Source organism: Rhineura floridana, chromosome 10 (genome assembly GCF_030035675.1).
Source record: "Rhineura floridana isolate rRhiFlo1 chromosome 10, rRhiFlo1.hap2, whole genome shotgun sequence".
NCBI lineage: Eukaryota > Metazoa > Chordata > Lepidosauria > Squamata > Rhineuridae > Rhineura > Rhineura floridana.
This window is the reverse complement of record NC_084489.1, coordinates 24,982,359-25,009,019: the sequence shown is the minus strand read 5'-3', so window position 1 is coordinate 25,009,019 and position 26,661 is coordinate 24,982,359. Positions and strand designations below refer to the sequence as shown.

Here is a 26,661-nt window from a genome sequence, read left to right as displayed (position 1 = left end):
GATTACCACCCAATAATCACTCACTTCTACCGAATAATACATTCAGCACTACAAAATTGAATGGATGGCACCCTCGTGGAGATCCCAAAAGGTCTGTACTGCAGTGACCTTCTTTTCTGGCCCATGGCCTGGAAGCAAAACTCCTGTGAAATCAGCAACAGCACCTTGACTGGCAGGGTATCTATGAGGAGATCACTGGGACCCAGTACCCAAAAGATAAAAATCACCAAGATATAAAGCGTATTCATTCAGAGTTTTGTACACTGCTATCTAGTGGTTAATTGATACACTTCATGGAAAATATTTGCCTAGTAATATGGTCTCTTTAAAATAATATATTAAGTGTCAGATGCTTTACAGTTGTCATCTTTGACTCTTTTGACCCTCAAGAGAAGGCCCTCTTGACCTCCTTGTGAGGTTAGTATTGCTACCATTCTACAAATGTGGAACAAAAACAGAGGCCACAAATCATTGCACACAGCCAACTGTTCAGTTTTTGTTTCTGATGCCTGAGTTTCCTTCCCACTAGTAGAAGGGAAACTTCTATTATAGTTTAATAAAATGGGCTGAGGAAACACAGTGGCATGCTGGGACTGCATCAAATGCCATCTGCATTTCTGTTAGCAAAGCATCTGAGCACACAAACCTTACTGAGGAAACAACAGTAGAACTCTGTGGTAACAATCCAAACTCAAGATCTGCTGGGATGAGTGAGTTAGGGTTTGGCACATCTCTCGCATAGCCCTGAACCTCAGCTCAGCCGGTGTAAGTCTCCAACCCCAGTTCAGCTGGAGATATGCCTGTGTAAGTCCCTCATCTCGGTTTAGCCGAAGCTGGTATAAGTCTCAAAAAGGGGATGGATGTGACCGGGCAGGTGGGGGCCTTGCTCTGGTTGGATCCTAACTCTGTTCAGCTCAGTTCAGTCATGTGACCTGGCTACCCAGCTGAATGTGCCCTACAAAAAACTATTTTAAAGACTTGTTTCTCATCTGCCAGTCTTGGGCTGGCTCAGCCAGCAGTACCCTCACTCCTGAACGGGGTTTGGATCTGGCGTACTTTACGCCAGCTTGATTTAAGCCAGTGTAAATTAGTCTGGCTTCCCATAGTTAGGATTGTTCCCTAAGTCCTTCCTCAGAACTCATACACACAGTGAAGTTAGGGTTGTGTCCAAGGACATTGCTAGTTACTTAAAGGACTTTGGGCATAGGTGCATGACACACATTTGTGTAAAACTTGCATATGTTAAATTATATATATAGATACCTCTGGGCAAATTAAACCGATGGATGGTTCGGGTCTCCAGCGCTATGCTTTACGCTACACCCAACTACAAAGTAAAAAGTGTTTGTTTTAAAGTGAAGGAAAGGGGCAGGAGATCTGGGGCTTGAAACAAACTGTCTGGGGTTTGAGCCTCCTGAACCACTCTCAACAACCACTTCTTCCAAGCCGCCTGGAAGATGTTTTTATTATTATTTGTACACTACAGTCAGTGGAATGTTGAACTGCAATGTGCAGATAAATATTTAAGGTCTCTGTGAGTCTTTGGCTCCTGTCCTAAACATACTAACCTTATTTAGATTTAATTGGGTTTGCCTGTGGTGTAAGTACCTTGAAAATTTCAATGTCTGCAATTATTGCCAAGTTAGTTGAACATAAACATTCAGTTTGTCATGATTCAGTTTGAAGACCAATTACTGCATTATTTAAACTGTTGGCTTCACTCCATTATGGTTCCACATTATCTGCCACTCATTACTAGGCAGCCAGAGTACAGGGAGTGTAGGCTGTGTTTGGTTGTTGAGTGTTGCAGAAGGAGGGAGGAGAGGCAGTGGAATGGGGCAATTGTGTGGTAATAGAGCATCCCACATCAATGCACATCACAACAGTGCAATTGCGGTTGGCAAGAAAGAAGTGGACATTGATTTGGGGTTTAAATGATTTACAATTAACAAATGCATATGTGGGATGAGGCGGGGCTTATTTTCTCTCTGCTCAAACTTTATAGAAGAAGAGCCTGCTTGGTCAGGCCACTGGTCCATCTAGTCAGGCATTCTGTTCTCACAATGGCCAACCAGGTGCCTATAGAAAGCCCGCAAGAAAGACGTGAGCGCAAGAGCACTCTCCCTTCCCTTCTTGGCCCGGTTATCCACGTCACAAATGCCCCTCAGGTGCCATTCTCAAGCTTGAGCTTCTGACTGTGGTGAAACTCTATGCCTAGCCTCTTGGTTAGCAGGTGCCCAGGTCTGCTGGGCATTCCCTGTCCACACTACATAGCCACTAATTAGAGGCACCTCCCTAACCCTGGGAAAGCTCTTGTCTTTGTGCTAAGAGTTTTAACATACAAAAATGCATTATACTAGAGGAAATTGCTGGCAAAAATGTATAGTAACAGAAATGCTCACAAGATACTGATGAATCTCCATGAGGACATACTGATACGGAAAAATGGGGAAACTGAATTTAAGTCTGGAAAAATGAGAAAATGAGAGAAACTGAAATTGACAGATTGGTCCATCCCTAGTTGCCATGGGAGTGTTGATTACCCCCTCCCATTTTACGCCTTGTAAAACTGAAACCTTTTGTCATTCTATTTCTTCCTACTTTAGCTGAACTGACAGCATATACCATGCTGCAGGCCAGCCTTTCTGGAATTAAGTATGCTAAAGAGGTAATTGAATCCGAGGCAAACACCAGGAGCAATTGGAAGTATGCTAATGAAAGATGCTGTAAAATGTTAATTTCATTGTAACTAGGGACTCTGGCACCAACAGTGTACCTTGTGCATTCATTGTAATATTTTGTTGGAAACCTTTAAAAAACCCTATTTTTTATAGAGCATACTATTTATTATTTTATTTATTTTATTTATTTATTATTTAATTTATATCCCTCCCTTCCTCCCAGCAGGAGCCCATATTTGAGCATATTTGTTTCCAAATATACTTCAGAAGCAGTAATTGATCCAAAACACAGATTAATGCCCCTAGAACAAGTGGATTTAAAGAAAGTCCCTATTATTTAATTAAATAGGGACTGCCTTTAAATCCTTTCCCCCCCAGGACAATTTAAACCTCTGACCATTTTGAAAAAAACCTTTTGAATGTTAAACTAATTGTCTTTATCAAATTATATTTTGTTAAATAAGGTTCTGGAGTGAATTCACTCCACCATCTCCCCCACACCAGTGTGATTTTTTTTCTGGTATTGATTTTACAAAATACATGAAATGGAGTTTTTGAAATACAACCTTATGTGCTGTCACAAGAAATTATGTAAAGTAACTGTCAAAATAAATTATTTATCATCTCCCTTTTCCCACTGATTCCATTCTGTAATTGAAGGAAGCGTCAATCCAAAGTCACTTCTCTGAGTAGAAGGAATTAGTGGGGTGGTAATTCTCAGAGGTATTTTTCATTAATTCTGGCACTGTGGAAGGGACACAGCAGGCAGCTGCTTTCTCTTTTTAATACAGTTAGCACTTCTTTTGAAGTCATGGGAGACTTCTAATGCATGCGTATAATCAGCTGAATCTGTATAGCGGATAATACAAAGCAGGCACAGCGCGAAGCTCCTGAAAATGTGTACCTGATAATATGCTTGATCAGGGTTAATACTAGTCAAAGGTACTGTCATAAGATAAAAGTAAGCCATCCGGAGGTGGTTAATAAATGCAAGCTAAAATAATTATTTTGTTCACTACCATTATTGCTTGTATGTGCATCTTTTAAAAGCCCTCTAAACTCTGCCATCCAGAAATTTCTTGCTACTTCTTGCAGCCAATAGCATCACTAACTAAATGTAGTCTGAGGATTTCATATTAGAAGATTTGACCCTTTTGTGTACAAGAAAGCATGAAAATTGAAAAAGAATTTACAAAGGCAACTTTGCAGTCTTCCATACACTTGCTTGGAATCAGTGGGGCTTTGTTAGGTCAATGTGCAGAGGATTGCAGCCTAGATCTTCTGATGCCTTTGGTCATATTTGAAGTGGTGTTGTCAAGCAATGTTCACATCTCACCTGTGTCATGAAAAAAAGGATGGCATCATTATATATTACAAGACATTGGAAATAATTGTTTCATTCTATTCAGCATCAGTGAAGGCTTTCTGTGAGTAATGTCTTCTGTCCACCATGTTTCAAGAATGACAGTGAAGCTGGAAAGAATTGAATGAAATGAGCAAAAATATGGTTTGCAAACTAGAGAATATAACTTATGGTGAACTACAGAAACGACAACCTTTTCTTCTCCAATTAAACCTGAGGATTTGATACAATATAAAAGATTGCCTCAGTTAGAATAGGGCTCAGGATTTTTTTTCCTGGGCTGCTGTGGCAAGATAAGAAATAACTGGCTCACACTGTAACCAAATTTATGCTGTGTGTGATGCTGTATGTTAGGGAGAACTTCCTATAAAAGCAATGGAACACAAGAACAGGTTGCCCAAGGATGTGTCACAAGCCCCATGGAGAACTCTTTGCAGAGTGGCTCCAAAGAGGAGGAGGGCTGGGATCCAGGGGAGTGGCCTAACAATATGCGGGGAGCGAGGGTGAAGATGCTAGAGAAGATCTCAGTAGTCTGCTGAGTGACAGCCCCGCCCCTGAGATGCAGAATGCCGTGGATGAGGCAGAGTTACTAGGCGAACCCCCAACTACTCCGCCTCCCAAATGTTTGCTGTCTCCTGAATCGCCACCTGACCCCTGTTATAGATGTGTCTGTGGAGCGGCAAGAGTGCAAGGAGGCAGAGCTCAGAAGTGAACTGGCCAAGGCATTTCTATTGCCAAGGACAAACTGTTGCCTGCATGGGTGGTGAGCAGATTGAGCCCGCTGTCCAGCCTACTTGCCCAGTCCTGGTGTGAAAGACATTTCCCATGCAAGTAGTGTACCTGCCCCATCCTACTTAAGGGGGGCTGGGGGGCATGTCAAATTGTTGTGACAATGTCTTGCAGAACTCCAGAGGTCTGTGACCTATAGTCTGATCTATGTAATGGAGAAAAATACACTGGTTATCCTGAATCTGATTCTTAGGAGGGTATAGCCAGGACAGGATGTGATGAGATCTCCAATTACTGGCAGTCTTTAAGAGCATGTTAGATTAGCAATATTGTACTCAGGCAGGAAGATTGACTAGAGAACCTCTTGATGTCCTTTGCAGCTGTACTTTCAAGGGTGCCTGACAGTAGTTATGAGGCAGTAGGTGCCCCACAGACCTTGTGCATCTGCCACACGTACAGACATAGGCCCCCACTGTATAGCTGTGTACCACTAGAGGTCTCTCAGGGTTCAATCTACCACTTCCATATACCTCATGTCATGTTTTGGGCCCAGATTTTCGCTCCCCCTCCCCAATTTTTAACACAACCTTAAATCAGCTGGGCTATTGTCACATTGTGAGTAATTGACATCTGTGAAAATATAGCTGGAAGAGGGAATTCAGGATGCTTATCTTTCTGGGAATCTGTCTTTTACTAGGCATCAGTAGGAACTGTTTCAAGACGTTGCATATGGGCTCTTGCTTGTGTGGAGAGGGAATACCTAGTATGCCATTCCTTTTGAAGACTCTGTTCAAAATCATTAGCGAAATATTTGTCAGGTGTTTTGAGGAAAGCCTAATAAACTGCATTTTATTAACTGTAACTGTCATTGAATTACTCATTTGTTGTATCATTTTTAGGTAACATGTTTATCATAAATTACTTTTAGAAAATTCCAATTAAGTTGACTACTCATATTTCAATCATAGTTAGAAAATACTTTTATGGAGTAGTTTCTTAATGAATGTCTAGTATATTAAATAAGGGAACTCTACCACTAGAGGGCACATTACATAGGCTGTTAGTTAATTTAATTGAACTCTTGTCTTTCCATGGGTCCAGTGAGATTTCGTTTTGACATTCCAAATGTCAATAGGAATAATAAAGAAAGAATGCCTCAGGTGAAAATAAATGAAGAAAAACTTATCACAGGCATGACCAGTGCAATTCTGTCCATGTTTACTGAAAGTAACTCCCATTGTGTTTAGTGGAGTTTGCTCCTTAATAAGTATGATTAGAATTGGAGCCTTAGCATTTAAAGGAGATCATTAATATATTACTAATTTTAGCTTAAATTTATTGGAAAGTTACAATTCCAAGCTTAGAACAAACTTCTGTAAATGCATTCAGAAGTTTTATGAATATATTTTAAAAATTGTATTCTTTTTATCTCTATATAGTTTGCTGGATCATGTTTCATAGGTTTGACAGAAAAAATCTAGAAAATGAAAAGCAAATACTGAAAGTTTAACCGTTACAGAGCAATCTAAGCCCCCTTTGTGCTGGGCTGTGAGTGTGTGTGTTGGATTGGGTGGGAATGTCTCTGCCCAGCCAGCCTCCGCCTTCTGAGTGGGTGGGCAGAAGTGCTGCTGGCAGTAACCAGCACATCATCTTGGGAAGCGAGGTGTTCTGTGGGGGCAAAGTGGGGCTGAGCTATCCCAGGTTCCATTGGATGCTGAGTCAGCCCCACTGCCATCACATGATGGCATTGTTCCCAATCTGGGTGATCACTGTACTAGCTCCAGACTGTCACAGTGATCTCCCTGCCCTCTCCTACCCCATCTAACATGCTGTGATATGTTCTATTGGGCAGCAGCTGGGATTAGGATTGTACTTTTACTCATAACTTCTCATTCTGTATGTGATTGTTATACTCTGAGTATACTCTGAGTATTAGTCATACTCTGAATACAGCTACTGAAATCAATGAACATAATTACTTAAGACTCTTGCTTTCAGTACTTGGAGGTAGGGTTGGAGAAGAAATTCAGTTAGATTCCGATTTTGATGCAAACTTCTCTAATTCTTGCTTTCCAGAACAATATGTGAACCGAACACAGCCACTCATCAAAATTTGCACTTCTCCACATTTTGCGATGCAGTCCTCCACCTAAATAATGTGTGCATTAGGGGAAAGTATGCATAAAACTCTTTTTATTAGCAAAAAATTGCTTGTAAAAAGATGCATATCAACCAAAATTGCATAGAAAATGTGTATGTTAAGGACATTTGCACTAAAATGTTGACCAATTTCCATAAGGACTTTAAAAACAACAACACTAGCATGCAGAATGTGGAGAACTGAACATACGACTGGAAATATGAGAAACTGGAAAAAATTGTAATAGACAGATTTGGCCATCCCTGCTCTATGACTTAGTTGGATAGCACCCTATGAATCTTGCTATTTGCTATTTGATGAAAAATATACTTCAAACAACATTTTTCTTTTCAAGGTAGCATCATGCTTACATCTTTGGCTAGTACACTTTCCTACTCTTATGATTTCCTACAAACCCAAGTGGCCATATCTCATTCATTTTTTTTCTACCTGCCCGTCTGCCTCATTTCCATTGTCTATTTCCACACTCTTTCTACCTGGCCCCATTTCCCACCCTCTCACAGCAGTTTTTAGCCTTAGCTTTCCTACTTACCCTTCCTGATTGCTTCTGTAACTGCCTTTCACTAGCAAATGCATAGACCTATCATTTCACAGCTGCTGTATGTATCCCTTCAATCTCATTGCTTGTTCCTATTTTCCTCCTTACACCCAAGTTTTCCTGTTTTGCTCCTAAAAGTTACTTTTTTGAACTACAACTCCCATCAGCCCCAGCCAGCATGGCCACTGGATTGGGCTGATGGAAGTTGTAGTTCAAAAAAGTAACTTTTCCAAGCTCTGCCTACTCCACAGCTATGCATATACCCCATTTTTCACCCAAGCCTTTGCTCTGCATCTGTACACCCCTGGCTTCTTCTTCTGTTCCTCATCAGCTTCAGCTTGCACCAGGCCTCCCTCGCATACACCTCTGCACAGGCAATTGTCTCACAGTGACTTAGATCTTAAGCTCAAAATCAGGTTTAGGAGAAGTCTTCCAAAAACAAAGGCACAATCTGCTTAGTGTATAATGCTTCGACATAGTCACTCATCTCTAATGATCTTATGTTAAGCTTTTTATTGAAGGATCTTGCTTTTGCAACACTTATTTTTTCCTTAATAAAATTTATATACCGCTTGAATGTAAAGTACTCTAAGTGGTTTACAAAAAACATTACATTTATCAATTAAACATTTTAAAACAAGTAATTAAAAACATTAAGAACAACTAAAACAGCGACTAACTAAAAAGATTAAAACAGATCAACATCTGTGTCTGAATAGGCCTGCTTAAACAAAAAAGTTTTAAGCAGGTGCCAAAAGGAATATAACGAAGGTCTCTGTCTGATGTCAGTAGGCAGGGAGTTCCAAGGGGTAGGTGCTGCCGCACTAAAAGGACGATTATCAGGCTGCAAATTTTCTGGGTAGTTGGGGTGATATGTAGAATGTAACAATCTTGCTATAGTGGTATTTTGCACTTACTACACAGTTTATTCTGATACAGTTTATTTTTCCCTTCTTTTTTGTCCTCCTTTTAAGTATCTTGCAAGTTCTGCAGACAAGAAGCCTTTTATGAAATGTATCTGACAGCTGCATGATTCTAATGCCAAGGTCCCCACACAACTTATCCTTCCTTTGACTTAATGTCTAGCCTTTTGGCTGGCTCTTGCTGCTTGTTGCAGCATATCCTTTTGGGTATAACACAAAATCGGTTTGTTCAGGTTTGTCAATCTTGCCGACGTTTATTTGGCAATTGTCAGTGCAGGAAATAGCCGTCTTCTGAGTGTTTTTAGTACAGACAAAATCCATGCATTTATATTGTTTGATAGATTGCACTAACCTTACTGGAACTACCTGCACAGGATTTCTTGTTCTAAGGTTCTTTGGGTTTGAGCTGTTTCTCCACCACTTGTTAGAAATGAACATGTAAAAACTCTCCTGGCACATTTCTATCACTAAAAATGTTATGAAAAGCTGGCTATAAGATTGGTGCAAATATTCCATACTTAGAATATTTATATAGCAATATATGTTTCAATTGCCGTGTCAAGGACTCTGTTTTGTATAATAATTGTATCTGTTTATAATACATACTTCATGGGCATGGCAAACAATTTTAAAATATTACATGCCCTTTAGTGACTTCATACAGATCCATATTTCTCATTCAGAAGAATTTTCTTGCGCACAGAAGTTTTTAATTCTAATATGATTGCTGCCTGCTGCTTGCAGGAGAGAACATGTTACATTAGCTTCACACTGGACATTTTCTGAGTGCATGCTTTCTGTATTTTAATAGACTTTTTGTGCTGCTGCCTTTTCATCTGTGCTCATTCAGGCCACAAGTCGGCTTGAAGCCTCCTGGCTCAGTGTTCATCTATTTTTATCTAATGATTGGTTTTCTCGCTTCAGGGATTCACACATTGTAAACTAAGACACCGATTGCCTTGTCCTTGCCTGATGTGTTTCTTGTCTGGTGAATTACTACATTGCAAAGTAATAGCATCTTGTTCTGGAATACAAGCAACAAATACAGTAGATGAGAGCCTAGTGTTTTAAATGGATTACTTAACATGGCTTCATTTAGGCAGTTTTTGTTCATTATTGTTATTATTATTATTAGTAGTAGTAGTAGTAGTAGTAGTAAACCACCCTTCTGCCCAGAAGGAGCCCAAGGCGGCAAACAAAAGCACTAAAAGCACTGTAAAAACAAAAGACTATAAAACATATTGAAACAAAACATCTTTAAAATAAGGGTTTAAAATACTTAAAAGGCTTGTTGAAAGAGGAAGGTCTTCAGTAGGCACCGAAAAGGGAAGAGATGGTGCCTGTCTAATATTTAAGGAAAGGGAATTCCAAAGTGTGGATAAACTATATTGTTCAAGTTCTTCTACCTATGTAATGTAGAATCTATTTCTGAAAACACTTAGAAAGATTTCTTCAAACTAATATATTCTAAGCATTTTTTAAATCCTTACATGGAACATAAGATTATGAGTCAACAAGGCAAACATTAAAAAGCCTTAAATGTATGATGTGCTGCAGCTTTTAATTGTGTAGTGTTGATACACTGATGCTAGAATGGTGGTATTATTACACAGCCCAAGTGTAATTATCCAGCTAGCATAGGTTTTTCGCATTCCGCAATGTTAAATTGAAAATACCCCCATGCCATTCTGATGCTTCCCATAAGCTCATTTCAAAACAAAACCTTACAAAACTTACAGTTCTGAACTCAGAAACGCTTGCTTAACAACCCTATCAATTTTTGTGGCAATAAACAAAACAGTCAGAGAGAATAGATAGTTCAAAGTGTAAAAAGAGAGAGAGAAAAACAGACCCTTGTTGGACTTTTTTCTGTCAGTGTTCCCATAATTTGTTGAAATTAATTAAAAATCAGCCATGTTCACAGAGTACCTGTATCCTATTGCTGATCTTGCCCCATACTCTGATCTTCATCTTCTGCAGTTTAAAAGTTTAAAAAATGCCTAGCTGATTTTTAATTAATTTAAGAAAGTTAACATTATGGTCAATGATAAGCCCGGGCATGCTCAGTAAGAACCAACTGTCCATGTTCTAAAAGCCAGACTCACAGCTGCTTGGCTTGGCCAATCAGGGGGCCACAGCCACACCAGACCTTTATTTCCCTTTAGACAGTCATGGCAAGGGCCGGTGCCAAAGGACAGCCAGGTTGGGCCCTGGCCTAGGGCCCCTGTGGTCCAGAGGAACCCCTCATTATGGTGGGAGAGTAGCACTCCCCTCTGCAATGGGCACATGTTACCAAATTCTTTCAAGCTACACAGGAAGTGGATTGGACTGTGAAAGACCAACCCAAATTGTGTTTGCATTTTGACAAATTTGTAGGGCAGTCCAATATCTCAGAGAGGAGGTCAGGTCTCCTGCTCCCCTGGTGCATTCACTATAGCTGTGCAATTTCCCTGCTTTTTAAAGTTTGATAGAAATATCTGTTGGCTATAGGTATGTTCTTAAACCGCAAGGTTTTTTGCCTATTAGTGATACTTATAAGGTAGACATGGACATTTTCAGATTGTATAAACTTTGTCTATTAGTCTGAAGCCAGTGTTACTACAAATGAAAATCAGCAGCCTCTTTATGGGATGGAGCTAATTATGAAAATGGAGTCTATAATAAGAGGTTTTGCAGTCCCTAAGTTAATCACTGTCTTAAGTGAGAGAGAAGCTAGCAGCAATTATAAAGATGCACCAATTCTATGTAGGAAACATTCTGCAACTCCTGATAGATATATAGCTAAACTACATAGAAGCAACTTACATCTAACAGTACACACATAATCTTGGCAGCTCCCTGGTGCCAGCTCCCTATGCAAAACCACTGATGTAGTGAGTCACATAGGGTCAAATGCTCTGGCTGATTTTGGCAGCTAAGTAAGCAGAAAGGCCTGCTTGTTATCCACAATCTCGCGCACAGTTCACAACCCCATGCAGTTATTTAATCTGGCACACGATCCCTAAGCATTGCTGGCTCCTGACCTTTAATGCACTTCCACCTAGGCATTGTAGTTGACACAGGACATGTGAGAATCTGTCTACAACGGTAAATTAGGAAACATTTGGGGACACTTAACTAGATCAGCTTGCTCTCCATTGCTTCATTTTTGTTTTACCGCAAATGCTCTGCATCTTGCATACTTTCTCGGTCTGACAAGTTATTGCATGTGAAGTTATAGTGAGATGAGTACACAACATGACCAAATAGATCATGAGCCTTTCTCCCCCACAGAGTTTTAATTTTGAATAAATAGAGTTGGATACATTATAAACAGGAAACTTTGCAGATTCACATTTAGGAAATTTGTGTCTTCCCTCCCTCTGATTTTGCAAATGTAGTTCTAAAATTTAGAGTATTTTCTAATTTTTCTATATGACCATATATTTCCATAGTTGTGTGTGTACACAGTTGAGCATGTTTTTTTGGATACTAGAAGATGATGAGCAATGCAGCTCCTTTTGATTTTGAGAATCAAATTAAAAAGAGGCTGATGTAAATGGAGAAAAAAACCCTGCTTTCTGTGTTTGTACAAGAAGAGAAAGCACATTGGACAATTGGTGTGAAAGAGGAAGACAATTGGTCTGTAATGAATGAATATGCCTTGGTGGGACAACTTCTTTCTTTTGCGTCTGTTTTCAAAACTGTTCCAGTTTTTTTAACTCCGTTGTCAAAAGCTTTGCTCAGGGCACTATGAAAAAGTAGATTTTTAAAGGGATCAACGGAGAAGGGGACATCTTATAGCCTATAGCAGAAAAGGCCAAATATGTTCTTAGACAGCAATGAATATGAGTCTTTAGTATGACAGTTGTCTTTCAGTATTCTGTATTTTGTGTCATGACGTTTCCTTTTTGAAATATCTACATCTTGTGGATGTTGTGTATTCTGCTGAATACGAAATGCACTTTGACATTTAGACACAGTCATTTGGTTTTGCCCTTTTCTTCCATAGCTGACAGGATGTGATGACAGGTTGTTTTATAATGGTTTGGATAAGTTAACCCTTCAATTTTTTTTCTGTATCAATTTGCTATTGGGATCTAATTAGGGATGGGCAATTCTGTCTGTATCTCTTAGTCGCTCATTTTTCAAATTTTAACTTCAGTTCACCACATGTCTGCATCAGATTGCATTTTTTTAAAAAACACTGTGTAGGAATTCATCAGCATTTTAGTGTGCATTTCTTCTAATATAAATTTTTTGCAAGTGGTTTTCTGTAATGTAATGCATCTTTATATGTACTCTGGTTTCTCTTCAGATCATATAAATCTTTTGCCTTTTACTAAGGATTTCTATGTATGTTACTTTCAGCAATATATGGATTTTTAATTTATTTATTTATTTATTTTCATTTCTAGACCGCCCACAGCTAATAGCTCTCTTCCATAATGTTTGCATTCTTGCACACATTTTTTTTGTTAGAGAACTGAGAATTTCAAAGGATACAAGTTTCAGTTCCTGTATTTTGGGAAGTGGAAATTAGGCCCATGCAAACAACAAGCCCACCCCACCTTAGCCACCATTTCTCTCACCCATCCCATCCATGTTTTACAATAAAAACAAAGAGCTTCACAGGAAAGAAAAGGCGTTTTTTGTCTCCTTACTTCCTCAACCAAGAAAACCTGTACAGATTTCTCCTGTTTGTCTCACAGGCAGTTTCTTTGCCTAGTAGTCAAAAATTAAATTAACAAAAATATCCGTACTCACACAGCAAGCTGCATTGAACTACACACACACACTTTCTCTCTCTCCCCCAACCCGCCCCTACTCCTGGCTTTTTTTGCAGCTGGGTTGGGAATTCGGTTCCTTATTAACCAACAACAAAACAGAGTTTAGTTGTGCTGCTACTGTGCTGCCCCCTTCTTGCTCTCTCACACACAAATCCCTACCTCCTAGGGCTGTTGCAAAGATAAAATGGGGATAACATTTGTAAGTTACACGGAGTTCCTTGCTTGCTTACTCTCACCTCATTGTAATCAATTCTACACTCATTGGTGTTCTTCTCATACTTACCTTTTCCCACAATAGACATCCCTAGGAGCCAATCAGCATGAAAGGGGAGGCATGTGGTAGTCTTTTAGTGGCTAACTCATCCCCTTTCATTCTTAGTGGCTCCATCAGCATGAAAGGACAAGAAAGCACTTGCTAGCAAGACAAGAGAGAAGACTGTTCTCAGTGGCAATTGGCTAATATGCTGCCCCTTTCATGCTGATTGACTTGTAGGACACTGGAGAATAGGGACCCTGCTGGGCCCCAGCTGCAAAAAAGAAAGAAAGAAAAGGATGTTGCCCTGTTGGATAAGATCAATCATCTGAATTGCACAAGGAATAGAATTTTTGTGGTTTTAACGAAATGCAACATACTTAACTATACAGCCTCTCCAGTGCTTCTGTAATTTTGTATGCTTTGTGTGTGTGTTGGGATTGAGTGTTGGCAAGATCCTTGTGGCTCACCTAGTACATTTCTGTGGCATGGCTGGGGGAAAAAAATAAATTGTGGGCTTCTAGGCTACCATCAAAAGTTTAGATATCAGGATTGTGGTTCCACCCTCCCACCACAGGCTTACTTTATTCTTCCTTTGGGATGGCCATATATTTTATTTCACAGTGGATCATTTTCTATTTGAAGGCATCCGCTTTTCAGTGCTATCCAGTCCAAGTCTGGTTTAAAGATAAAGAACCATAAAGGGGGAGACAAAGGGCCTTGAAATTGCTCATCAGCAGTTAGCACCTGGATAGGAGACTCAGCAAGCACACAAGTCACCTGGTGGCAGCAGTCTTCCCCCACTATTGTGAGATGGACTTTTTCTATATGAATTATAGCAATTATTTCTAAATATGAGTCCATACATATAAATTAGAATATGCAGATTGCATGCAAATCTTTGTGCTCTTTTGACTTTGGTGATACACAAATGGCCACCCTACACATTATAAGGAATCCTCTAGAATGAAAGAGTCTGTCCTGCACTTTAGTATTGTGTACAAACCTACGTCACTATGGACATACTTTACTTTGCATCAAAAGACCAGGCACTTGTCATGTCCAGCTTCAATGGTTACCATTTTTATAAGATACAAAAATATGCTGCTTTTTCCACTCCAGAATCTATTTGAATCCTTATTTTGATTGGTATTAAACTATGTATAATTTCTATTTGTGTAGATTTTATAACTAAGTTGAAAAGAGAGTAGTGAAATTTTTGTGGTCAATAAATATGGTTCTACATGCATCATAAATGATATTGAAGCCTTGATTAAAAGGAAACTGAGTGGTTGCAATTGAATTATCTTTGGTGAATAAAAATTCTGGAACTCTACAACTCTGTCCTGCTTTGTTCCTTACAATGCAATCCAATATCTGTCTACTCAGAAAGCCCCCTTCCAGTTCAGTGGGGCATATTCCCTTGTACGTAAGTATAGGATTGCAGCGCTAATGTCTTTCTGAGAGATTATACTTGTGTCAGAACCCAAATAATTGATATATGTGAACATGATAGTGTAGCAAACTAGTACTATTTCAATTGCTGAAATAAACCACAGTTCTCTCTTCAAGAATAACCTGCCACATTTGAGTCTATAGTTTTAAACAATGTGGTAGAGAATTTTAAGATAGAATTGGTTCTTCATCACATATCAGAAGTTGTTTTTCCAGGAAGCAAGGGAAATTATATTTTTTTCCAGGAATTTATGGATCAGATCTGTCTGGGGGAAGAAGGTTCCTCAGCTGGATGGATAACTATTGTGTTGTCAAAAACTGGCTGAGGGATTTGAGATCGGCTTGAACAATTGCCAGAATTATTCATCATATAGTGGTATTATGCATACTGAAATAATTTATGAGGTGGTGCCTGCTTTTATTCAAGTGAGGAAAATAAAATATTTACAATGTTTGAAAGGCAGACTACGCAATACTGTATGCAAGTTAAACTGAATTTGTTAAAGCAGTATTCAGTAACAGTAATTGCTTTAACTTCTACCACATTTTTCTTGTCGTTTTTAATGGTTGCCTCAAGATGCTAAACAGGATTTTAAAGCGGGGGGGGGAAGGACCCACCTTGTGCCCAGTTTTTGCATTCAGGTCTGAGCAAAATGTTGCAGTCTAAAGATGTCCAAAATATTCCAGAATGTAGACAATCCTCAGCCAGTGTTGACCCCACCTTATGCTCTCGCCTGCTAATTTCCTCCCCTCCCCACTCATCACATCACAGCTCCCTGGGCTGTGGCACTTTCTGTTGGCCCACTCCTACTTACCGTTCATACTCTTTCCCTTTGCCGTAACCCCAAACCCTGCGCCGTCCCCACTTTTTTGTGCTCCTAGATATTTTCCTACTTTTCCTAGACTTTTGATACTGCCTCCAAAGTTTAAAGCAGGGGTGGAGAACCTCTAACCCACAGCCCTAATTAGACTGACCAGGCTTCACTATTTGGCCTGCCAGACCATTTTGACTAAGACACACCCACCTGCCCTATGCCTGATGTCTTATACAACATTAGTTGTGGAGCAGGTAAAGTCACAGCTGGGCCAAAAAGGGGATTGCAGGTACTGCTGATCAGTCGGTTGGCACCTGCAAAGCCCATTGTGAGGCACTTTAAATCTCCAACTATCAACTGATTGTCAGGGATTCAAAGCCCAGCACAGGGCTCTATACAAGCACCAATAACCAGGTGATTGTGAGGACCTGAAGAGAGCCCTGCACAGCCAAAACCCTGACAATCAGCTGGTATCAACTTTTAAACAGAGCATTTTTTTTCTTTCCACAGAAAGCAGTTTGTAATCAAAGTGCTGGAGAGACTTCAAAGGGGCTCCCCATAACCTCTAACTTGAGACTTTTAAAAGGCATATTCCAGCACCAACTGCTGAAAGTGCTGTAACCAGCATTGCCCTTTGAATTTTGACAGGTGGTCCTGTGCAACAGTCACAGTTGGCCTGCAAAGGGTGGAGGACATTAAGATCTGGCCTGCTGGCTGGATTCAATTCCCCATCTTTGGGTTAAAGTGTCTTATCCCTAAAAGTCTTGCATTCAAAATTCCTGATACATGCCCTGATGTGGTAACCTGTTCTACGGTGGCCAGTTATGCATCACTAAAAAAAGAGAACACAGAATTACATAAAATATACATATGCTAAATTAGGGAGTAATTATATAGAAATTAGAAAAAATGTGCTCAGATAAGCTCAACATCAAGATTTTCAGAAAATTCCATCCCTACTTCAAAATCTGTGAATATTCTTAGAAACAAAGAATTTTTATTTTCTCACTAGTTGGGCCATGGGAATTGTTACCTTCTTAATCTCAGCAGGTTGTCTATGAACTTGGAGGTCTTCAGCAAAGCACATGAATGGAATTATTTAACATTTCTGATACTGTCAGAAAAATCTCAAGAGATCAGTTTGAAGCAGTCATTTCCATTAATTTGTCATACTTTAGGAGAAGACTTGCCTATTTTCAAGTTGCAGAAACAGTGTACAGCCCCCACAAGCATAATAATTTGCTCTCTGTGATCAATAGAAATGTTATTCTAGTACTTTTAAGACATATCTTTTTTAGCTGAATAACTAACATACTAATTCATGTCATCAGACTAACATTCTCAGTACTGAAATGCAGCCTCTTGAGCAAAGGGTGCACATTTTATTGCAGCAACAGTGCTGAGGAAGGGGGGTAGTTAGCATTTCCCCCCTGACAGTTTTGTCTAGTCAGAATTGTTCCATGAAACCCATTTTCGTGCCTGTGAAGGAGGACAAAACAGGAGCCCATATTTATTTTATTGCATTTATACCCTGCCTATTCTTTAAAGAGCTCAAGATAGTCAACAAACATACATACATACATACCACCACCACCATTTTGTCCTCACAACAACCTTGTGGGTAGGTAAGGCTGAGTTTCCCAAGGTCACCCAATGAGCTTCATGGCTAAGGGGGCATTTTACCCTGGATTTCTCCAATTCTGCTGTAAGTGGCTTTCTAAAGTCTTAAACTGGGACTAAGTTGAGATGTCAGGATTTGAACCTAGGGACAATTTTGATTGCAAGTGGCCCGTGAGAAAAGTATTACGTACTCCTCCCCCAGTGGAATTGCTGCAATCAAATCCACAGCCCCTCCCCCCACTCAATAAAAAATAAATCCAGAACAGGTGGCTATTTTGGGATCTTCATGTCATATGTAGTTTAGTTAAAAAGAAAGCATGCCAAATGAAATGATTAAAAATATGTTCACTGTTTTCTTACAAAATTTCAGTTTCTTCCGTTCAATGCTCTTGGACAAAAACACAATCCAATCTTGGGTTATTCATCTTTATATTCCATCACAAGTTCACATTTTTTAAAACTGTTCTAAAGCTGAACCCTTGCTCAAACCACTATATCAAACTAAACAAAAAAAGTATATAAAATATACATGGATGGGTTTTTAGCTGTTGTAAAGAGTAACCATGATTTAACACAATATTGCTCTTCATCTGTTGTTTTCATTTCCCCCTTTTAGATTTACTTACTGAAACTTACTGATTTTGAAAAATAAGGGTTAATATGTACCTCCTGAGCTTACCTCACCTGCCTTATGCTATTGAACAATCTTGTAACCTGAGAAGATTGAGAGAGGCTCTTTTATTATAGTTTGCTACTGATCGATCATAATTAGGCTGTATATAATTTACAGAATCTTTTTTTTCTTTTTTTCTTTGTTTAGGATTAGATTCCTTGCTGCCTAACAGCAAACTCCAAAATTATATAATGTATATCACAGTTTGTAAACTGAGCAACAAGATTCATTTTTAGCAATGTTTTTATATTTCTATGTGCATATGTCTAAATAAAGAAAAATTGTTTTAGGGTTGCATTTAAGTGCAAAGGGTCCCTGTATATCTTTAAAGGCTATGAAATTTTGGTTGAAAAAATCTGGTGTTCTTGTGAATGCACAGTTGTTCAGCAGTTTCTAATGCACAGTAGTGTTTCTCAGGCCCAAACTAAATCAGATATTAATTGGAGATATGTGACTGGATCCCTGGTCTCTTATTTATTTATTTATTTATTTATAAAATTTATAAAATTTATACCCCGCCTTATGGCCCAAAGGCCCTCAAGGCGGCTTACAAAAAAACACAAACATAATACATCAATAAAACATAATGCATCAATAAAATAATACAGTTCTCAAAATTAAATAATTCTCAAAATTAAACAACAAATAACATTTGCAGTAACTAACTATAAAATAAGGTGATTCCCGCATCATAACGTAACAGTCAGAAAAAAAACAAAAACAAAACAGAACAGCAGTAAAAAGAAAGAATCTTCCATGGTCTTCTTCTCCAAGGTAACCTCAAGGCAACTCCAAGTGCGACGCTAAGTGCGTACTTAGCGTCGCACTTTGCATGACGCTGAGGCGCTGCCTCAGGCAGCCCCTCTCCTTTATATACCTGGAGCAGAGAAAAAACAGGATGGCAGAGTTGTGGAGTAAGTGGAGTAAGTGGCCACAGCTGCAGCAGCATACAGAGTCTCTCAAACACAGCATCCTATTCCTTCCACACACACCCAGCTTAAATCTTAATTAAAAAAAAAAGCAGCCACAGGGGTGAAGGGTGATTCAGATCAAGACCAGAGCACTTGAGGAGAGGGTCCTCCAAGCCATTTCCCCAATGTATATCTGCAAACACACCCCTCTGCCCATGACTGTTAGGAAACATAGGTACTAAGCCCACTCTGTATTAGAAGAGAGCTAAAGCGGGCCTCCTCAGACTCCCTCCTAAAACCAACCAAGGAGAGGCAGGATGATATGTATTTAACCTGAAAAAGCAATCTTTCAGGAAGCTAACCAAGTTTAGTAGTTTAAAAATAGGCAAACAAAGGCTAACTCAATATTGCCAATTACAAGCATTTTAATAGTCCAGGTAGCACTAGCCTAACTTAATAAGCAAACGAAGCACAAGAAGGTCAGCTGGAATAGACAGTTGAATCTGAATGCTATTAGCCATGTCTTTAGGAATGTTTACAAAGCTGTCTATCAGGGAGGTCAGAATATGATCAAAGGGATAATAAACAGGAATAGGGGCTAATTCTTTTCAGTAGATAGGCCAGAACGAAAGTTGATTCAGACTGCAATCCAATATACACTTACGTGGAAGTAAGTCCAATTGAACCCAATAGAGCTTACTTGGAGTAGACATGTATTGGATTGCAGCCTTACACATGAAAACATAATAGGTGAACTTTATCAAGATCTGACAGCCATGATGGATACCTTTAAATACAAGATGGCTGGAGTGCTGGTATATTCTGCAGGCATAATTCTATATCTCTGCCTCAGAGCCTGAAATCAGCTGTCACCAGGTCCTGTTCAAGCTTTTAAGATTACCTGTTTCCATGTTTGAGAGTCTTGAATATTTACCCTTATTTCACAGAAGGCACTAGGAAGATCCCTAGCTTCTTTATTGTTTTATTCATCAAGGTATAAAGCTCAGATCTAGAGCAGCAAGTTGATCTTGAACAGATACTGTGAAGGCACAAAATGGAGGTGTTGATTCCCCATGCATTCAAGGGGGCTTTCAGATTGAGATCTTCATATGATACATTTGTAAGCAGAAACATGGTACACTTTTACCACCCACCGTAGAATCAACACTGATGTGTTGGCGGTGGTGAACTTTAGATTCAGAATACTTCTAGATTGTGCCTTGCTTGTTTGGATTTCAAACCACCCAGTTAAAGGAAGTGAGGTTTGCAGGTGCTGTGTGCTGATCAGCTGATGGTGCCTGCAGATCTTCATGCCTTTGGCTGTGATGTTTGATTTCAAACCAGCTGTCCAGTATCCACATTAGGGTTGTTGATCCAAGAATGGGGAATTGATTCTTACCTGTGAATGTTACTGTTTTATTTAAAAATAACATTTGTGTGAACTCCATTTTATTTAAAATGAATACATGCAAACATAATGCCTACAGGTATTAAGAATACCTTAATACATTCTTCCTTAAATTTTGCCTAAATATAATCAGTTCTTCAGATATGCTTGGACTATTTCAATAATTAGACAATAAATCATTCAATTTTCCCCCAAAGTCTTTGTACTACGTATAACTATGAGTTTCTTCATCCTGGGTGCTTTCACACTGCACTTTATTCTGCTATTCTGACGATTTCTTACCTGGTAATTTGCGCATTATATTTGAGCTTTCACACAACATACCGGGTAGCTCCGGAATTCTGGTGGAATGTAGTACAAGTATAGCGCTAATTTCCGCAATAAATGATACCAGAAATAATCCGTTAGCAAGGCTGGGAACCCGGAAGATCGCGGGAGTTTTTCTCTAGCTGCTCCCGCTCACGTGACAGGCATCCCAGCATGCAGTGTGTTCCCACCCCTTAGTCGCACAGGTGTTTTGGTTTTTTTGCCTGACGAACGTCGTATCGGTATTCCGGCATCAGCTCAGATAGCAGCAGCATTTCCCACACACACCTGTCTTGATAGAACTAAAACAATTTAAAAAGTCAGATCCTAAAGGGAGAGGGCTTGCATGGCAATGGGAGGGACAAGATCTTAGACCTCCTACACAGTGGGGAACCGTGTGCATGGTTGAGGGACGAAAACAAGCTGTGTGAAAGACAGTTGCGCGAAATGCCGCTATATCGGCTGAAAAAGTCCTGTTCCTGATTGCAAGAGGTAGTGCAGTGTGAAAGGGATTTTAGAAATCAGGACAGAATCGCTACCTTTTTAATCCGTTAAACTAGCGCTATTAGCCCCATGTGTGAAAGCAGCCCCTGTCAGGGGAGCTCTTGAAAGCCAGGGTCACCCTGACTATCAGCAGTGTGATCTTGGCTTTCAAAGGACTTTGGGGTCTGCTGATCTCCACCCCAGCAGGGTGAGCCTTTGAAAGTTATGTGTGTGTATGAGAGAGAAATAGTATGTGTGCCTTGGTGATGGCTACTGCTGGCTCTGCCAATGCCAACTGGGGGGCCATCGCTGAGTGTGCACCCTCCACTGCATGTGGGCTTTGGAGGCAAAAAGTTACTGACCTCAGATTTAAACCAAGAACATATTTGTTAAAGGGATGTATATATACAAAATTGATCTCCATTCATACAGTTTTAGAATTCCAGATATTGCATAAACTGAAAATCAATTTAACATTTTTTTAGACACCACATGCCTTCTCAGTAAAGTACACCCATTAGAAATAACACCAGTGTATGATACTGGCAATCACTGGTACTTCATGAAGCATGGCATTAATCCAAGTGTCACAAGCTGAATTGTTCACTTTGCTCTATCAGCTTTTAATACAAATTTATTTCAGAGCATGATCAAAGCTTTACGCTTCATTAGATACTGCATTGGCTAATTTGACTTTTGGCGACCCATATCTCAGTTCCTATAACACACCATCCATAACTTGAGAAAAGGATTCTACCAAAACATGTTAAGGATTACTAGATGGAAATATACTATTCGGTGCATTATATAACTGCATTCTAGAATGCTGTATTGAAAATTTGCAATTAAGAAATGCTATCATGTATACTTACTGCCCTCTGTTTATATTTTAAAGTAGCTGAATATTATATTTATTTTAAAGTAGCTAAATATTGACAGAAATGTGAGAAAAGTCTTAAGGTCTAGCTATCAAGTATTAATGAATGAGCTGTTGTGTAATTTAATATGGCTGTTTAAGGGTTCTTTCATATTTACATTTCTAAGGTATTTACAATTCATGTAACTGATTTCTGAGATTTCACCAGGTATTTTCACAGTTGTAAGGGCTAGAAACTGGCTTGTGCACTCTCTCTCTCGGGGGAGGGGGGGCAGATGTTCAGGATGCTGAATTGTTGCCAATACCGTACCATGCTTTTGCTACAGCTGCGCATAATCATAGGATACTCAGAGCCCTGGATAACTGCAGCTCAGTATATTGTATTACTTTCTATGTTAACTAAATCACCTTTATACTAGTCACAGTACTGAATCCAAAGGAATTCTGTTTGAGCTGTGAGGGTTTCTTGTTTCCCTTTTCGTGCTGCAACCTTTCATGCCCCACAAAAGCAACTCTAGAAGTTTGGGTACACTCTGAAATAGTGTGGGGCTGCAGCCAACTGTGGGTGTAATGGAAATTAACGTACACACACTAAGGATGGAAAGATCTGTCAGTTTTGGTTCTCAGGTTTTCATTTTCCCAATCTTCAGTTCACATTTCTGCAGTAATTTGTGATTAAAAAAATTCTTCAGTATTTTAGTGTGAATTTCTCCTAAGAAACGTTTTTGTTGGCGGTTTTGACTATTGTACACATTTTTGCAAAACATTCTCATCATATAATGCCTTTTTTGTATGTTATTTTCATTCGTATATTCATTTTTATGCACACATTCTCCTAACGTATTTTGTAAGCGCTATTTGGTTGGCAAACTGTATTGCAAAATTTGAATATGCATGAATTTCGAAGGATGGCGGTGTTTCAGTTTCATATTTTTCTGGAAAGTGCAGATTTGATTGATTCAGCTTGAAATACAAACTGAATAAACTTTCTTGCCCATCCCTACCCCACACACTAAAGTGCTGAAGGGGCATGTAGATCTATATGATAGATCCTGGCTGAACTAGTCTGTTCTTCACACTTGAAGAGATAAATAATTCATCAAAAATGTTTTAGTAAATTCTTGTAATCAGCCATGATAAAGTTATTCAGGTTTTGAGAAATACCTACTCAGTTTATCAATTTGGTACTACATGTCTGATAATCTGAATTAGAATAGGAATTAGTTTAATTTGAAATTAAATAAGGCTGATAGTAGTTGGGAGTCTGCTATGAATTACAAGAACGTTTTCTGTGGTTTGGTCAGTCTCTTAGTAGGGAACATGATAGCAACCTTGAATTTAATAGCATATATCAGTGGTGTAGCTCATTTTAAGTCCTTACAGAGCAGCATTATTCTACACTGCAAGACTTAAAGAGATTCTGCTTTTCAAGCACATGTTCTACATGATGATTACAGGGTATATGTCTTGGTATGAGGAGAACAGGATAGAATTAACACAGCTCCCTGGTGTCAACAGTAAAATATCCTCCTATTTTGCCATCTGCCAAGTGGGTAAGAAGCAAAATGTCAGTGTCTCTTTCACCCTCAATAATTGCAGCACTATCAAACTCTTTGTGGACTTCTGCCAAGCGTTCACAGAGCCAGTGAAGCTGGCCTGTTCGACAAAAATTACTGCCATGAGCAACAGGAGCAGCTGTGTTTTCACATCAGTGTGTCCCTCAGCTTTGTCTCTCCTAAAAAATTAGAAATGAATTCTTGGAATTTTGAACAGCTAATTTGATTTCTACTGTGGCATGATTGCAGAAATGTTGTACTCCAGCCAGCCACAATTGTATAGATATAAGAAGAGCCATCTGATTATCAGACAGGCTAGTAAGGAATGTCTTAGGCAGGAAAAATCTCATTAAAACTCTGTTATAAAAAGTTGGTGGTTACTGAATGAGTAACAACATAATTTTATTTATTATTTTAATTTTAAAAATTATACTGTGACTAAATTTCCAAAGAAACTCAAAGTTGCTTACAATCCAAAACATCAAAAGAATAATAAAATATACGATATAACACTCCTCATTAAAGTCATAACATCAAAACCAAACCCCCATAACAGAATCAGCTATTGAAATTAGGCTATCAAAAAGAAAATCAGCTAAGATTGCCTTTTTAGTCATATTTCACCAGCCACCTAACACAGTACAGTGCCAAGGCCTGACTGACACACCTTGCTTAGTTCAACATAATCACAGTTATGAAATCAAGATCAATACTTGTAGAACCAATATGTGAACTCATTGCTAGTTATATATTCATAAACAGGAAATTAAGGATCAACCTAGACATGATACTAAACAACACTCTGAAGCACATCAGGATTTTTATTTTAATTAATAGCAGGTGCCTGATGCGGAGACTTCTCAGAACTTCAGAATGAATGGAGGGAAGGCTTAACGTCTTCCTTCCCAGCCACAATCCTCACTAAAATGCCACACAAGCACGCACAAACACGTTGCTAATAGCCCTTGTTTCTACTTCTACCTTAGCTTTGTATTTAGCAGCCCTAAGGGGGCGACAAAAGCCAAAAAGCAGTGTGTGTGGGGATACAGGTTAATTCCCCTTCATGATTTGAACTAATTAGTCAGCGCTTTGGCCATAGGCTTCTAGTTTCTAGTAAAATGCAAATGGGAATACAGTACAGTTTGTAGTTTTTATTTGTCCCAGTCCCAGGAGGCTGTTCCAAGTGGTCTGGAGCCTGGTCGGTCCAGTTGCCTCGGAACCGATGGAACATGCTAAGGCCTCCTGTGATGAGTTTTCAAAGCACTTTATGGAGAAAATTGATCGTGTAAGAGTGCTATTCCGTGCGCTGTGGACACAGTGAGTGAGCCAGAGGCGGCCAGTGGTCCGGTGGTGTGGGATCAGTTCCAGCTTCTTCCTTCTGATGAAGTGGAAAAGGTGCTTTCAACCTTAAAGCCAACCACTTGCTTACTTGACCCTTGCCCGTCATGGCTCATTATGAGCTGCAAGGACAGACTGGGCGAGGGGATCAAGATGGTGTTAAATACGCCCCTGGAAGAGAGAGTAATGCCATCAGCTCTCGAGGCAGTAATAAAACCAATTCTAAAGAAGCCCTCCTTGTATAAATAAATAAAAATAAAATAAATAAAATTTTATTTTTGAGTCGCCTATCTGGCCGAATAAACGGCCACTCTATCCCCAAGATCTGAACAACTTTTGCCCAGTCTCAAATCTGCCATTCCTGGGCAAGGCAGTTGAGTGGGTGGTGGCAAAGCAGTTGCAAGTGCATTTGGAAGAAGCGGATTATCTAGATCCATTTCAATCAGGGTTCAGGCCTGGACATGGGACTGAAATGGCCTTGGTCGCCTTGGGGGATGATATGAGGAGGGCGTTGGATGGGGCGAATGCACCTTCCTTGTCCTCCTGGATCTCTCAGCGGCTTTTGATACCGTTGACCATGGTATCCTTCTGGACCACCTGAAGAGGTTAGGGATAGGGGGCACTGTATTGCAGTGGTTCCGTTCCTTCCTCTCTGGTAGGCACCAGAGAGTGGCATTGGGGAATGAGGTTTCGGATCCTTGGCCTCTCACTTGTGGGGTGCCACAGGGCTCCATCCTCTCCCCGATGCTGTTCAACATCTATATAAAGCTGCTGGGGGCTATCATCAGAAGATTTGGGCTGCAGTGTCACCAGTATGCTGATGACACGCACCTCTATCTCTCATTCAAATCTTCACCGAGGTTGGCTGTAGAAACCCTATCCAAGTGCCTGGAGTCGGTGAGTGGGTGGATGGGAAGGAATAAGCTGAAGCTGAACCCTGACAAAACCAAGATACTGTTTGTGGGAGACAAGGGAAGGTTGGGGGATGTTGACCTGGTGCTCAATGGGGTACAATTGCCCCTGAAAGACCAGGTCTGCAGCCTGGGGGTCATTCTTGACTCCCAGCTCTCCATTGAGGCTCAGGTCTTGGCTGTGAGCTGGGCGGCGCTGTATCAACTCCATCTGATACGGAGGCTGCGCCCCTACCTTCCCAACCATCTGCTCCCATCTGTGGTACATGCCCTGGTCTCCTCTCGCCTAGACTACTGTAATGTGCTCTACGTGGGGTTACCCTTGAAAATGGTCCGGAAGCTGCTACTGGTACAGAATGCGACGGCTTGCTGATTAAAGGTAGCCGCCGGCAAGATCACATCACTCCAGTGCTGAAGGAGTTGCACTGGTTACCAGTTGTTTTCCGGACCCAATTCAAGGTGTTGGTTCTGACCTTTAAAACCCTATACGGTTTCGGCCCAGTCTATCTGAAGGAGCGCCTCCAACATCATCAGGGATGCTGCTCAACAAGATCAGCCTCAAAAGGCCTTCTCTCTATCCCACCAGTTAAAAGAGCTAGAATGGTGAGAACTAGGGAGAGGGCTTTTTCAATTGTGGCCCCCACTGTGTGGAATTCCTTCCCAAATGATCTCCTCTATGATGAGCTTCCGCAGGGCCTTGAAGACCTGGCTCTTCAGGCAGGCTTTTGGGGTGGGTTAGGTTTTATTATTATTGTTGAGATTTTTAATGTTTTAATGTATTTGTATGTTTTTATTTTGTACGTCGCCCAGAGTGGCTGGACAGCCAAGCCAGATGGACGACTAATAAATTTAATAAATAATAATAAATAAATAATAGTAATTTACACACAT

The 26,661-nt window shown here is 39.9% G+C and overlaps 1 protein-coding gene across 7 annotated transcripts in view; it reads left to right on the top strand.

Moving 5' to 3' along the window:
* Nucleotides 1-26,661, top strand: part of ANO10 (anoctamin 10) — a 92,656-nt gene that overhangs the window by 33,672 nt on the left and 32,323 nt on the right. The gene's annotated exons all lie outside the window — the stretch shown is intronic.